Below are 15,574 nucleotides of genomic sequence, written 5' to 3' on the forward strand. Positions count from 1 at the left end.
CAGAGTTCTACGCAAATGTGAGCTCTGTTATGTGTAATTGTTCGATTATAAGGTATAAAATAGTGAGGTTGTAGCGGAAGGCTAGCGTTCTATTGTCTGGGAATCGTATCATTGAATGCATTTGCGCATGCGTTTAATTTTATGACACTACACTACAAAACGTGGGAGTTGGAGTTTATGGCACGAGATTAGGAGACGTTGGGTTACGGTACTAAAACTACAACAAAGGGGATTGTGGGTAAAGTGTCATATTTCTGTGGGGCTGCGCTGCAGGAGGAGACAGGAAAATAGCCACAGACGAGAGATTTGGACACGAATCTTCTAATCGTTAAAGTGACTGTTTGAAAATGAAACTATTTGTTGAGATGTAGTGAATTTATAAATTAGATATATGGTGACGGATTATAATGAATTAAATTAAATGACGAATTAAAATAAAATAAAAATGTTTTTGAGCGATCTATTTAGTCCTGACTTTAGTCTTAGAGCGAATGTGAACGAAGGAATATTGAATATGGTTGAAATAACTCAGTGATTGCAGTAACTACTAAAATCTTTTTCTGTGTCTCTGTTCTTTTTTGTCATATGAGAGGAACAATGGAGAGAGAGAGAGAAAGACAGGGGGTGCTGACGTACACGTCACGTGACGCGACAGAGGATCAAGTCAAAAAAGGTTTTGGTACTGGTCTGGTTACAAAATTTTCCCCTACAGGATATTTGATGTTATGACAATTTCACATAGGCTTGACAAATACTGATTCATTAAAAATTGCATTTTAGAGGCTATGTTCATCACTTGGGTTGATTGGAATTGTGTTGGGAATCAAGGACTGACATTATTCTGTAAAATTAAGATAATTAGGTGCTTATAGAGCAAGGGGGTTTATGGGAATTGTAGTGTTGTAAGGTTAGAAGGCTTTGTTTTTGGGATTGTTTTGAAGTTGACTAACTTACATTTACTTTCCTGATGGGTTGTGGTAAGATAACCACCACTAATATTAGAATTGATAAATGGGTAAGATAGGATATAGAAATAAAAATTGGTTTTAATTATTCATAATTTTTAATTGATTTTTTAATTGATTTTTTATTTTAATTAGAAATGGTTTTTGAATAAAACATTTAATTGAATTTTTTCATATTCATATTTTTATTGGGTGATAAAAAAAAAAAAAAACATTTTTTTTTTTTGGGGGGTGTTTAGGTTTATATTAATAATTAAGGGGGGAAGCCATAGGCTATATAGTCTAAAATAAAATAATTCACGATAAAGGAATATAAAAGGGTTGTTACAATGGGGAAAAACGACATCAAGGCTATGAAGGTGATTACACCTTGATATAGTACAAAATAGTAATCCTTTAACTAAAGTATTGCTAGGTTATCCGGCAAATGAAACAAAAGTTGCCCTTCATTCTCAAACAAAAACTGATAAAAGATTCCAGCGATAAGATAAACAAAGGTATAGAGGAAAATGCTAAAGAAAAGGCGACAGAGAAACTAATGGCAGAAGTTAGTACACCTTTCTCACATACGGATTCAGCAAAACACCCCCACCTTATGAGAAGGAAGTAGAGCTTAGGGATGTTTATCCTCAGCTTCCAGTGATCCTCCAGCAGGGTGATTATTGCATCAGAGATGAAGATGAACGAATAATAGATAGAGGACAAGCAGAAACGACCAGAAAGATGAATCCAAAACTCCAGAAGTAAGAAAAAACCCAGAGGTCTGGAAACTAAGAGAAGAATGAGGTTCGGGAAGAAGACTTAGAGATTAAAGGTGCTTTATGTTCAAGAGAATTTTATTCAACAATGATTGGCACAGAAGAAATAGAAGGAGATATAGACCGATGCTTATCATGCCTGGATAAAGCGAATAGTTTAGAAGAAGTAGCACAACTGGATGAACAGCTCAAGAAGAGAAGATACAGAAGGAGAAACTGCTGAGAAAAGAATCCCAAGCATTGGAGGAGAATAATAGATTGAGGTCAAGGAAAGGCCAATAGTAAGAAGATGATGGAAGATGATATTTTGAGGACAGAACTTAGAATATAAGCTTTTGAAGAATCCTGATATGTCAACAACAAAGAACAGGATGAAGAAACTCTCAAAAAACTCAATCATACAACTGGTGGAGAAGACAAGCTTTGGTTAGGAAGAATCAGAGTGCACCAAATCAACAATCACTGTTACAGCTTCAACTGAACAATATCAAATGCAATTGTACCAGCCACCAAGGGGGGTACCAGGTGTTGCATATCCACAGCCAGTTTCTGGACAGACACAGAATTGGAGAGGAAGAGGACGAGAAGGCTTAGAAGGAGGAGGAAGATTTCAGCTACACTTCCAGCAACTTTCAGAAGAGTGCTATAATTATGGACAGGTTGGTTACTTTACCTGTGATTGCAATGGGCCAGGAGGAAACAACAGAGGACATTTCTAAGGAAGATAAAGGAGCAAGTGAAAATCACCTGTTCTCCAGGTGAACCACTACAGGGGTCCGGAGCAAGGATTCTAGAGGTGCCTAGAAGATACGAAGGGGGGTGTCAGCTGGTAGCACCGATTAGAGAAGAAGAGAAAATATCTAACAATTGAAGTAAAAGCAGAGGACTATGAGAAATAATGGTGAATAGTGGAAAAACGTATCTGTGTTCAGCCTAAAGAGGTTAAACATCTCACTATGTAAAATTAACTAATTAGGATAGGGATTTGAGGTAGTAAAACAGTTAATTACTCTTAAGGAACCAATTGAGCTCTGCTATAGAACTCAAAGAGAAATTAAAATAGACATACTAATAGTAGAACATATACCTATTGCATTGTTGGGAAGAGATGCATTGTTTAAATTGAATTGTACAATAAGATGTACACTAAACGGCTGTCTGGTAGAAGATTTTAAAAAGTAGGGTTTTTGGTAATCATATTGGCTTAAAAAGATAATATCTAGGAAGGATGATAATCTATTAGACTGCCTATTAGACAATCTGTCTGAAAAATAAAGTTAAAAGAGGTGACTGTTATTCTGGGTTACATTCTTACACCAAGGGATTTCAGGCTAGGCTAAAAGGTGTTTAGTCGTTTACCAAGTCTGTGTGTAAAGAAGTCAGAAGCATGTGGGGACCTCCCAATCACATATCCAAAAAATTTGGTGGTAAAGGGATTTTGTGAATAAATCAGTGGAAAAGGTTTTTAAAGGTTAGGAGAAAAGATTAGATTACAAAAAAGTTAGGAGAACTAGGTTGAAGGAACTCTAAGACAGTAAGCTAAGTTTCAAAGTTAGTAGTAAGAGAGAGAACAATGGTGAAGGACATTTTAGAGTAGGAAGATCAAGGTAATTGTAGGTGTATTTTTTATAATCAAAAGTTTGAAAGTTAGGGTTTAGAGTAGGAAGAGAGAGTGAATATAAGTTACATTTACGTCAGTTGACACTAGTGGTAATAGATGGAAGTACAAGTAAAAGCTTTGGGGAAAATGGATGAAGTAACAACAATGACATCAACACTTCAGTCTATTATAACAACAGTGAGAAGCAATTTAACTCTTTCAACATTGATAGTTATTAAAGCCATAAATATATCGCATTTGATTATAAGGGAACCAATAGCCCCAGCACCAATTTTAGAGGAAAATACTGTTATTAGGGTTAGGATGGGGACGTTCCTCCCACATGGAGAGATAATTATGGAGAAGAAGTATTGTTATCAGGACCAGATGTAGAAGCTGTTGCACCTAGTCAAAGGAGGTATAGTTTGTACAACAATATGAAGTGGAAGAGGGTTATGAGTGATTGTTCACTTATTTTGCGTAATGTTACAGAGAAAGATCAGGGAGAATATATGTGTACTTATCTAGTGCAAGCATTAAAATTTGTTCCGGTTAAGAATTATTGGTTAAAGGGCTATGTAATTCGTAAAGTGACGCTTATAATGGAAGATTTGAAGTCTGTTGAAGTTTCCACAGTCACCAAAGGAGTTCAGGAAGAATATGTTACAGTAGCCGCTCCAACAGTAAATAATACACAAAGGATATCGGTAGCTTTCCCACTAGAAGTAATTAAGGGTGTTAATTCATCAACTAAGTCAACTACTTTAATGGTAACTTTGGAAAGGGATTAATGATACGATGGCAATAGCAAATGTAGGAAGTATGACACCGACAACAACTTTTCTGAAATTAAAGGGGGTAGCAAGAAGGACTCAGGGGTTTATGTTATGGATAGAGAGTGCTGTCAATATAGATTCATCTGAAATAGTGAAGGATACTATCATGGAGGTACAGGATGAGGTCTTTGATTTTAATGACAGACAAGGAGAGGTATCTGATCAGTACCGCTCGTTAGGGAAGAGAAAAACTAAATGCATGTAGTTTGATTCTTCTGTTGTGAAAATTAGAGATAGATGGGCAGGTAGGAATCTTTGGTTCCAGCAGCTCATTCTGTAAGATCAGTGAGGAATCTTGAGGGTCCATGTCTGAGAATTCCAGCCAAACATTTTAGAGACGGTCGCTCGACCTCTATCAAGTATGTGTCAATCTTATGCTTTGTCATGACTGTTGTATCAGCAACAACAATCAGTAACAGATAAAATAATGTCGTTGTCAAAACATTTGTTTAAGCCTAGGTTTAGATGTTCTTGGTTAAATGAATTACCCTATGGGAATTTGTTAGATGGGAAGTAAAATCAGGTAACAGCGAACCCTGAAGCATTGAAGGTGAAACCATTGAGGGCTAAAAGTTTTTGTTCTAATAAAACATATGATGTAAGGGGTATGTTTATGGGAATATCAGATTGTGATGATTATAGGATAACTTTAGGTAAGCATGACCTTAAGGGTAGTAATGAGAAATATGTTACTTTTTATGTTCCAGTTAGTAAGAAGAGCAGGACTTTGATGGTTAAAAGATTAGCTTTTGCCTGACAATGTGACTATTGGGAATTTTAGAGATATTTGGAGGGTTTGTGGTGATAAAGCTTATATATTCTTACCCTATTGATGGACAGGATGTTGTTACATGTCAACGTTGAAGCTTCCATATGAGGTTTCTACCATTAAAAGAGGGGTTGCAACGGACACAGATAAATCTGAAGCTAGGTTTGGAAATAGGATGAAAAGAGACATGGCTACATGTCATGGTCTTCAAGCCTATCATTGAAGGATGAGTCCAAGAGAGAAGGGGGGACTTTTTCCATGGTATGGTGTAACATTTGGGAAGATCATATTGATAATATTAGTTATACTTTGAGTCCAGATAGTTCAGATATTATCACGAGTGTTATAGATGCGTTGAAGAATATAAGGGATGCGTTTGGTAGATCTGATGTGTGGGAGTTGTGATGCCTGGAGACAACACTCAGATGCCGTGGTTGACTGTTCCTGATCTGGATGAAGATGGACAAGGGGGTCTGGATGGAGTATTAATGGATAAATATCATTTTTGATTATTTGATCATTTAAAAAAAAAATATTTCTTCTCAATATTAGGGTGATTTTAGTATGATTTTATGAATCAAAGGGGGGAAGTGTATGAATGAATAATTATCCTAGTTCATTATTCTATCATTTATATTGATTCATACATCATTTATATATAATTTTTATATTATTAGTTGATATTGATGTTTAATTTGAAAGTGTTGTTTTGCAAAAGATACTGTTTGGTCTTTTCTTTTCTTCCAGAAGCATTTGGGGGAATATGTGGAGATTGAAATACTCAAACAAGGACAATGTGAAGGGACAATATGAAAGGACAATGACTGGAGGAGATGGAACAAAGAAGGTGTGGAAAGATTCCCATTCCATCATCAACAATCCATTGGAAGTCGAGACTACGGGGAGATGAAGTGTAGTGGACTACATTCCAGTGTCTGCAATGAAATATAGACATATTTGCATGTGTAATACATAATTTGTGTCATATTCTTAGGTATTAATTTTTGTAGAATGATATTTGATGTTATTGAATACATGTGGGGATCTTAGATGTTTTTGTTTATTTCGTTGATGCTTAGGGACAGGGAGTCTAGGCAGGGAGAGGTCCACTGTAGGGTCCAATGGGTTGACCAGCCTTAGAGTGGACATTTTTTGGATAGGATTTTGTTTGCAGGGGCTTACATGTGTATTTAATTGCATCATAGTTTCAAATGCATTTACATTGTTTATGAGTTTATCTGGAGTATCTAGGTGGTTGCCTGGGGCAGAGGGACCGTGAGAGAATTTTACTGTCTTGATTGATGGATGGATTTGGAACGAAGGTTGCCGGACAGTTTTTCGCTCTCACACTCCATTTGTTCATATTTCATAGTAATGTATTCACACTTCATAAACAGTTATTCAAATTTCATAGAAAGGTATTTACACTCTAGAGGAGAATGTTTTTGGTTTAATGTTAAAGATACTCAATAAGATAAATTGTTACTGGTCATAATCCTATTCTGTTTGTTTTCGAGACTTTTAGTTAGTCTCGAAGGGGGGAATGTAGTGTATTAGGATTATGCCTTGGTTAAATGTTTTTCATGAAGAAATGGAATGTTGTTTATGTTAGGTCAAAAGGAGCAGTTGTAGGGTGACGCCCCAGGGGAGACTGGTGATTGGCCAGAAGAGGGAGCAACCCATCTGTTTTCATTGTTTATAAGTATATGCAGGACGAAGTAGAAGTCAGAGCAGCCATTAGAATTCGAGGACTCTGCTCTCCAGACCCTGCAAGTCTGTAACTCATGCTGAAAGCTTGTGATATGAATAAATCTTATGATCCAGGTTCAGTATGAGCGGACTCCTTTGTTCATCAGCAATAATTGCCAGCATTTACTCGATACGACAGTTGCTTTACAACTTGTAATTTAAATGGATTTTTGGGGGGATATAATGTAATGGACATACACAAAATAGTCCAAATTGGTGAAGTGAAATGAAAAAAATAACTTGGAAAAGTGGTGCGTGCATATGTATTCACCCCCTTTGCTATGAAGCCCCTAAATAAGATCTGGTTCAACCAATTAACTTCAGAAGTCACATAATTAGTTAAATAAATTCCACCTGTGTGCAATCTAAGTGTCACATGATCTGTCACATGATCTCAGTATATATACACCTGTTCTGAAAGGCCCCAGAGTCTGCAACACCACTAAGCAAGGGGCACCACCAAGCAAGTGGCACCATGAAGACCAAGGAGCTCTCCAAACAGGTCAGTGACAAAGTTGTGGAGAAGTACAGATCAGGGTTGGGTTATAAAAAAATATCTGAAACTTTGAACATCCCACGGAGCACCATTAAATCCATTATTAAAAAATGGAAAGAATATGGCACCACAACAAACCTGCCAAGAGAGGGCCGCCCACCAAAACTCACGGACCAGGCAAGGAGGGCATTAATCAGAGAGGCAACAAAGAGACAAAAGATAACCCTGAAGGAGCTGCAAAGCTCCACAGCGGAGATTGGAGTATCTGTCCATAGGACCACTTTAAGCCATACACTCCACAGAGCTGGGCTTTACGGAAGAGTAGCCAGAAAAAAGCCATTGCTTAAAGAAAAAAATAAGCAAACACATTTGGTGTTCGCCAAAAGGCATGTGGGAGACTCCCCAAACATATGGAAGAAGGTACTCTGGTCAGATGAGACTAAAATTGAGCTTTTTGGCCATCAAGGAGAATGCTGTGTCTGGCGCAAACCCAACACCTCTCATCACAGAACACCATCCCTTGTTTTTCATTGGCAGGGACTGGGAAACTGGTCAGAATTGAAGGAATGATGGATGGCGCTAAATACAGGGAAATTCTTGAGGGAAACCTGTTTCAGTCTTCCAGAGATTTGAGACTGGGACGGAGGTTCACCTTCCAGCAGGACAATGACCCTAAGCATACTGCTAAAGCAACACTTGAGTGGTTTAAGGGGAAACATTTAAATGTATTGGAATGGCCTAGTCAAAGCCCAGACCTCAATCCAATTGAGAATCTGTGGTATGACTTAAAGATTGCTGTACACCAGCGGAACCCATCCAACTTGAAGGAGCTGGAGCAGTTTTGCCTTGAAGAATGGGCAAAAATCCCAGTGGCTAGATGTGCCAAGCTTATAGAGACATACCCCAAGAGACTTGCAGCTGTAATTGCTGCAAAAGGTGGCTCTACAAAGTATTGCCTTTGGGGGGGTGAATAGTTATGCACGCTCACGTTTTCTGTTTTTTTGGCTTATTTCTTGTTTGTTTCACAATAAAAAATATTTTGCATCTTCAAAATGGTAGGCATGTTGTGTAAATCAAATGATACAAATCCACCAAAAATCCATTTTAATTCCAGGTTGTAAGGCAACAAAATAGGAAAAATGCCAAGGGGGGTGAATACTTTCGCAAGCCACTGTACATTTCCAGAAGGCAGTGTTGCTGAAGTAGTTATTCCTTGGGAAAGTGCACTAAACCCCTTACATGTTAGAGCCCCACCAGAAGCAGAAGAAAGGGAATGGAAGGAGGCGCTGAACAATGACTGGTATAGATGGGCACAATATACTACATTAAAACTAAAGAAAGAGAATATTCTAGTATGCACTTTATCTCCTTTAAAATAATTAACAGTAGTTCCAAATCCCCACAGTTACCAGGACTGTGCTATGATTCAACCACAACTTCTGTTATTTAAGGAACTCGGAAAGATCATATTGCCCAGCAGAATGTTTGTCATATTTAGGAAATCCTAAAAATATTTTTTTTTTTATAACCAACCAGGATGGGGAGAGAAGTGTAAGCAATTAGACATTAGAATAGAAACCAAGAAAAGGGAAGCACCAGAGAAATAGCAAATAGACTATGAGCAGAAATATGAGTGTTACAACAAAACAATCAGGTTATATAATTTGGGAGAATTCAAGGGAGAATTAGAAACTACATGGTACCTAGATACAGATATATTTTGGAATGCAGACACCCCTTAAATAAAAATGTATCAGGCAGCAGGGTCAGGTACTGGGGTAATAGTTACCCCGGAAGTATGCGAAAATCAGACACTGGCATTACCGCTGATCGCTCCGTATGAGGATCAGTCAGTGGCCATTGCAGATTTTTTCTGGGTCTGTCAGGGGCAACTAAGGACATTATTACCAAAAGGATGGAAAGAGATCTGTGCCAGAGTACAGCTAATACAAAAAGTTGTAATAGTTGACTGGAAGACTTTAAAGGTCGATACATGAGATACTACAATACAAAGATCAAAAAGGGCATATGAAGCCAATCCGAACATACAGATGGATGCTATAGGCCAACCTAGAGGAATTCCCAATGAATTTAAAGCTAGGAGTTAGATTAAATCAGGATTTGAATAAATACTTCTTTGGATAACTCATAATAAAAAATTGGAATGGATTACATATATTACAATCAGCAGAGGTTCATAAATTATACTGACTCATCATTGTCATCGCTGGGAGAACAAGTACAAGTAACAAGTAGGATGACCTGGCAGAATAGACAGGCTCTAGATTGGCTCCTAGCAGAAAAAGGCGGAGTCTGTGTTATGTTCTAACTGTAAGTCGCTCTGGATAAGAGCGTCTGCTAAATGACTAAAATGTTAAATGTTAAAATGTTTGGAAGCGAGTGCTGCACCTTTATTCCTAATAATAATGCCACAGGAGGAACATTCTCTGAGGCAATGATCAAGCTTAAAGGATTGAGACAGGAAGTCAAGAACAATGCTGGGCAGGACGCACGTGCCTGGGATTGGCTGGACTTAACTTTTGGAAAATGGGGAGCAATGTTCACAAAAATGGCAATGATAATAGGCATAGCACTGGTAGTAATGGGAATAGTATTTTGCTATGTGCTGCCATTGCTGAAATCCCTGTTGATCAAAACCACGGTAAAACAAATGACTATGAGGAGAACAACCATAAGGACCAAAACCGGATGGGACATGAAATTGACAGAGCCGATCCCAGTTCCAGGGAAACCAGCACATTATATGAATTCTAATGGGAAGCCCTGCAACGTCAAAGGAGGACCACTTGACTGCCCTTATGGAAACCCAGAATGTCTGTATGGGGTAGTGGCATGAGGAGGATGGGCTTGTCATGACTACAAGGACAAGCAAAAGATGGAGAAATCTGGAATTGGAGATATTCATCTCCAAGACTTATATCATATTCCATTTTACTTTAATGATGATAATGACTCTAGACTAATGTCAGAAATTGGGTAATGAGCATACATAGATGAAGCATTAATTAAGGAAAGTAGGTGACGTAACATGTACACTACCGTTCAAAAGTTTGGGGTCACTTAGAAATATCCTTGTTTTCGAAATATATATATATATTTTGTCCATTAAAATAATAATAGTTGCAAAGAAATAGCCATATCTCAGACTGGCCAATAAAAAGAAAAGATTAAGATGGGCAGTCTGAGATATGGCTTTTTCTTTGCAACTCTGCCTAGAAGGTCAGCATCCCGGAGTTGCCTCTTCACTGTTGACGTTGAGACTGGTGTTTTGCGGGTACTATTTAATGAAGCTGCCAGTTGAGGACCTGTGAGGCGCCTGTTTTTCAAACTAGACACGCAAATGTATTTGTCCTCTTGCTCAGTTGTGCACCGGGGCCTTCCACTCCTATTTTTTGTGTATTTTACCCTCTTGTTGCATCGCTGCAACTCCCCAACAGGCTCGGGAGGCGAAAGTCGAGTCCTCCTAAACATGACCTGCCAAACCGCTCTTCTTAACACCCGCCCGCTTAACTCGGAAGCCAGCCGCACCAATGTGTCGGAGGAAACACTGTTCACCGGACGACCGAGGTCAGCCTGCAGGTGCCCGGCCCGCCACGACTCGCTAGAGCGCATTGAGCCAGCTCTAGGAAGAGTCTTGGTGGTTCCAAACTTCTTCCATTTAAGAATGATGGAGGCCACTGTGTTCTTGGGGACCTTCAATGATGTAGAAATGTTTTTGTACCCTTCCCCAGACCTGTGCCTCGACACACTCCTGTCTCTGAGCTCTATGGACAATTCCTTCGATCTCATGGCTTGGTTTTTGCTCTGACATGCACTGTGGGACCTTATATAGACAGATGTGTGCCTTTCCAAATCATGTCCAATCAATTGAATTTAACACAGGTGGACTCCAACCCATCAATGGAAACAGGATGCACCTGAGCTCAATTTTGAATCTCATAGCAAAGGGTGTGAATGCTTATGTAACTAAGGTATTTCAGTCTCTAATGTTTAATACATTTGCAAGAAAAAAAAAAAACTGTTTTCGCTTTGTCATTATGGGGTATTGTGTGTAGATTGATGAGGAAATACATATATTTGAAAAAATATAGGGGTCTTAATACTTTCCGAATGCACTGTACATAAGTTGTTTGTCATAAAATATGGTCTATCTAGCTCTATCGATCTGTGGGTAATTAGGAAAAAACCAAAAAGTGTTACTTTCATCCCGGTTCTCCCCTGTACCGGTATACTTTTGACCATTCTCTTTTCTGTGCAACCGTTCATCACCGCTTCACATTCATGCCCAGGAGGTTTTTATGCTTTGTACGCTCTGATACTGTAGATGGAGAAAGTCAATACATGTTAGAATCACCTTTGGCAGCGATTACAGCTTTGAGTATTTCTGGGTAAGTCTCTAAGAACTTTGCACACCTGGATTGTACAATATTTGAATATTATTATTTTTTTAATTCTTCAAGCTCTCTCAAGTTGGTTGTTGATCATTGCTAGACAGCCAAGTTTTGCCATAGATTTTCAAGACAATTTAAGTCAAAACAGTAACAAGGCCACTCAGGAACATTCAATGTTTTCTTGGTAAGCAACTCAGGTGTATATTTTGCCTTGTGTTTTAAGTTATTGTCCTGCTGAAAGGTGAATTTGTCTTCCAGTGTCTGATGGAAAGCAGACTAAACCAGGTTTTCCTCTAGGATCTTGCCTGTGCTTAGCTCTATTTCTTTTTATCCTAAAAACTCCCTAGTCCTTGCCGATGACTAGCATACCCATAACATGATGCAGTCACTACCATGCTTGAAAATATGAAAAGTGGTACTCTTGTGATGTGTTGTGTTGGATTTGTCCTGAACATAATGCTTTGTATTATTGCAGTTTTACTTTAGTGCCTTGTTGGAAACAGGATGCATGTTTTGGAATATTTGTTATTCTGTACACTCTGTCATTTAGTATTGTGGAGTAACTACAATGTTGTTGATCCATCCTCAGTTTTCTCCTATCACAGCCATTAAACTCTGTAACTGTTTTAAAGTCACCATTGACCTCATGGTGAAATCCCTGAGCGGTTTCCTTCCTCTCCGGCAACTGAGTTAATAAGGACGCCTGTATCTTTTTAGTGACTGAGTGTATTGATACACTATCAAAACTGTAATTAATAACTTCACCATGCTCAAAGGGATATTCAATATCTGCTTTTTTATTTACCCATCTGCCAATAGGTGCCCTTCTTTGCGAGGCATTGGAAAACCTCCCTGGTCTTTGTGGTTAAATCTGTGTTTGAAATTCACTGCTCAACTGAGGGACCTTAAAGATAATTGTATGTGTGGCATACAGAGGTGAGGTAGTCACTCAAAAATCATGTTAAACACTATTATTGCACTCAGAGTCCATGCAACTTATTATGTGACTTTTACTCCTGAACTTATTTAGGCCTGCCACAACAAAGGGGTTGAATACTAATTCTCAAGACATTTCAGCTATTCATTTTTTATTAATTTGTAAAATATTCTAAAAACATAATTCCACTTAACATTTTGTATTTATTTTATTTCACCTTTATTTAACCAGGTAAGCCAGTTGAGAAATAAGTTCTCATTTACAACTGCAACCTGGCCAAGATAAAGCAAAGCAGTGCTAGAAAAACAACAACAACACAGAGTTACACATGGGATAAAACAAAATATACAGTCAATAACACAATAGAAAAGCTATATACAGTGTGTGCAAAAGTAGTAAGTTATGGAGGTAAGGCAATAAATAGGCCATAGTGCAAAATAATTACAATTGAGTATTAACACTGGAGTGATAGATGTGCAGAAGATGATGTGCAAATAGAGATACTGGGGTGCAAATGAGCAAAATAAATAACAATGTAAATACCAATATGGGGATGAGGTAGTTGGGTGGGCTAATTACAGATGGGCTGTGTACAGGTGCAGTGATCGGTAAGCTGCTCTGACAACTGATGCTTAAAGTTAGTGAGGGAGATAAGTGTCTCCAGCTTCAGAGATTTTTGCAGTTCATTCCATTCATTTGCAGCAGAGAACTGGAAGGAATGGCGGCCAAAGGTGTTGGCTTTGGGGATGACCAGTGAGATAAACCTGCTGGAACGCATACTACGGGTGGGTGTTGCTATGGTGACCAATGAGCTAAGATAAGGCGGGGATTTGCCTAGAAGTGATTTATAGATGACCTGGAGCCAGTGGGTTTGGCGACGAATATGTAGTGAGGGCCAGCCAATGAGAGCGTACAAGTCACAATGGTGGGTAGTATATGGGGCTTTGGTGACAAAATGGACGGCACTGTGATAGACTGAATGCAATTTGCTGAGTAGAGTGTTGGAAGCTATTTTGTAAATTACATCGCCGAAGTCAAGGATCGGTAGGATATTCAGTTTTACGAGGGCATGTTTAGCAGCATGAGTGAAGGAGGCTTTGTTGCGAAATAGGAAGCCGATTCTAGATTTAACTTTGGATTGGAGATGCTTAATGTGAGTCTGGAAGGAGAGTTTACGGTCTAACCAGACACCTAGGTATTTGTAGTTGTCCACATATTCTAAGTCAGACCCGCCGAGCGTAGTGATTCTAGTCGGGCGGGCGGGTGCAAGCAGCGTTCGATTGAATAGCATGCATTTAGTTTTACTAGCGTTTAAGAGCAGTTGGAGGTCACGGAAGGAGTGTATGGCATTGAAGCTCGTTTGGAGGTTTGTTAACACAGTGTCCAATGAAGGGCCAGATGTATACAAAATGGTGTCGTCTGCGTAGAGGTGGATCTGAGAGTCACCAGCAGCAAGAGCGACATCATTGATATACACAGAGAATAGAGTCGGCCCAAGAATTGAACCCTGTGGCACCCCCATAGAGACTGCCAGAGATCCAGACAACAGGCCCTCCGAATTGACACATTGAACTCTATCTGAGAAGTAGTTGGTGAACCAGGCGAAGCAGTCATTTGAGAAACCAAGGTTATTTAGTCTGCCAATAAGAATGCGGTGATTGACCGAGTCAAAAGCCTCGGCCAGGTCGATGAAGACGGCTGCACAGTAATGTCTTTTATCGATCGCGGTTATTATATCATTTAGGACCTTGAGCGTGGCTGACGGGCACCCATGACCAGCTCGGAAAACAGATTGCATAGCAGAGAAGGTACGGTGGGATTCGAAATGGTCGGTGATCTGTTTGTTAACTTGGCTTTCAAATACTTTCGAAAGGCAGGGCAGGATGGATATAGGTCTGTAACAGTTTGGATCTAGAGTGTCACCCCCTTTGAAGAGGGGGATGACCGCGGCAGCTTTCCAATCTCTGGGGATCTCAGATGATACGAAAGAGAGGTTGAACAGGCTAGTAATAGGGGTTGAGACAATTTCAGCTGCTAATTTTAGAAAGAAAGGGTCCAGATTGTCTAGGCCAGCTGATTTGTAGGGGTCCAGATTTTGCCGTAGCAAAATGCTTATTGAAATTCTCGATTATCGTAGATTTATCGGTGGTGACAGTGTTTCCTAGCCTCAGTGCAGTGGGTAGCTGGGATGAAGTGCTCTTATTCTTCATGGACTTTACAGTGTCCCAAAACTTTTACAGGGAGGAGATCTATTGAGTTTTGGAGTGAGTTCAGTAAATCCAATCCAACCAGTGGCCCTGTATAATATGCTATATTTCACCACACAGACAGACAGCCATAGTGAAGGAGGTTTACATAGTGCATAAAGTACATTACCACCAGTTGATCTTACTTCTCTGCAGTGGTGTAAAGTACTAAAGTAAAATTAATTTCAAGTGCTACTTAACTAGTTTGTGGTATCTGTACTTCACTATTTCTATTTTTGACAAAATAATGTACTTTTTACTCCATACATTTTCCCTGACACCAAAAGTACTTGATATATTTTGAATGCTTGGCAGGACAGGAAAATGGTCAAATTCATGCACTTATCAAGAGAACAACCCTGGTCATCTCTACTGCCGCTGATAAGACGGACTCACTAAACACAAATGCTTAATTTGTAAATAATGTGTGGAGTGTCCACCTGGTTATCGATAAAAACCCCCATAAAAGAATAAAAGTTTATGTCTGACTTGTTTAATATAAGTAATTTGAAATTATTTATACTTTTGATACTTAAGTATATTATAAACCAAATACTTTTAGCCTTTTACTCAAATATTATTTTGCTGGGTGACTTACACTTGAGCCATTATCTGTTAATGTATCTTTAATTTCACTCAAGTTTGACAATTGTGTACTTTTTCCACTGCTGCTTCTCTGTGGTCTGGAGAGATCGCAGGTACAGTGAGGGAAAAAAGTATTTGATCCCCTGCTGATTTTGTACATTTGCCCACTGACAAAGACATGATCAGTCTATAATTTCAATGGTAGGTTTATTGGAACAGTG

The sequence above is a fragment of the Coregonus clupeaformis genome, chromosome 37 (genome assembly GCF_020615455.1).
Source record: "Coregonus clupeaformis isolate EN_2021a chromosome 37, ASM2061545v1, whole genome shotgun sequence".
Lineage (NCBI taxonomy): Eukaryota > Metazoa > Chordata > Actinopteri > Salmoniformes > Salmonidae > Coregonus > Coregonus clupeaformis.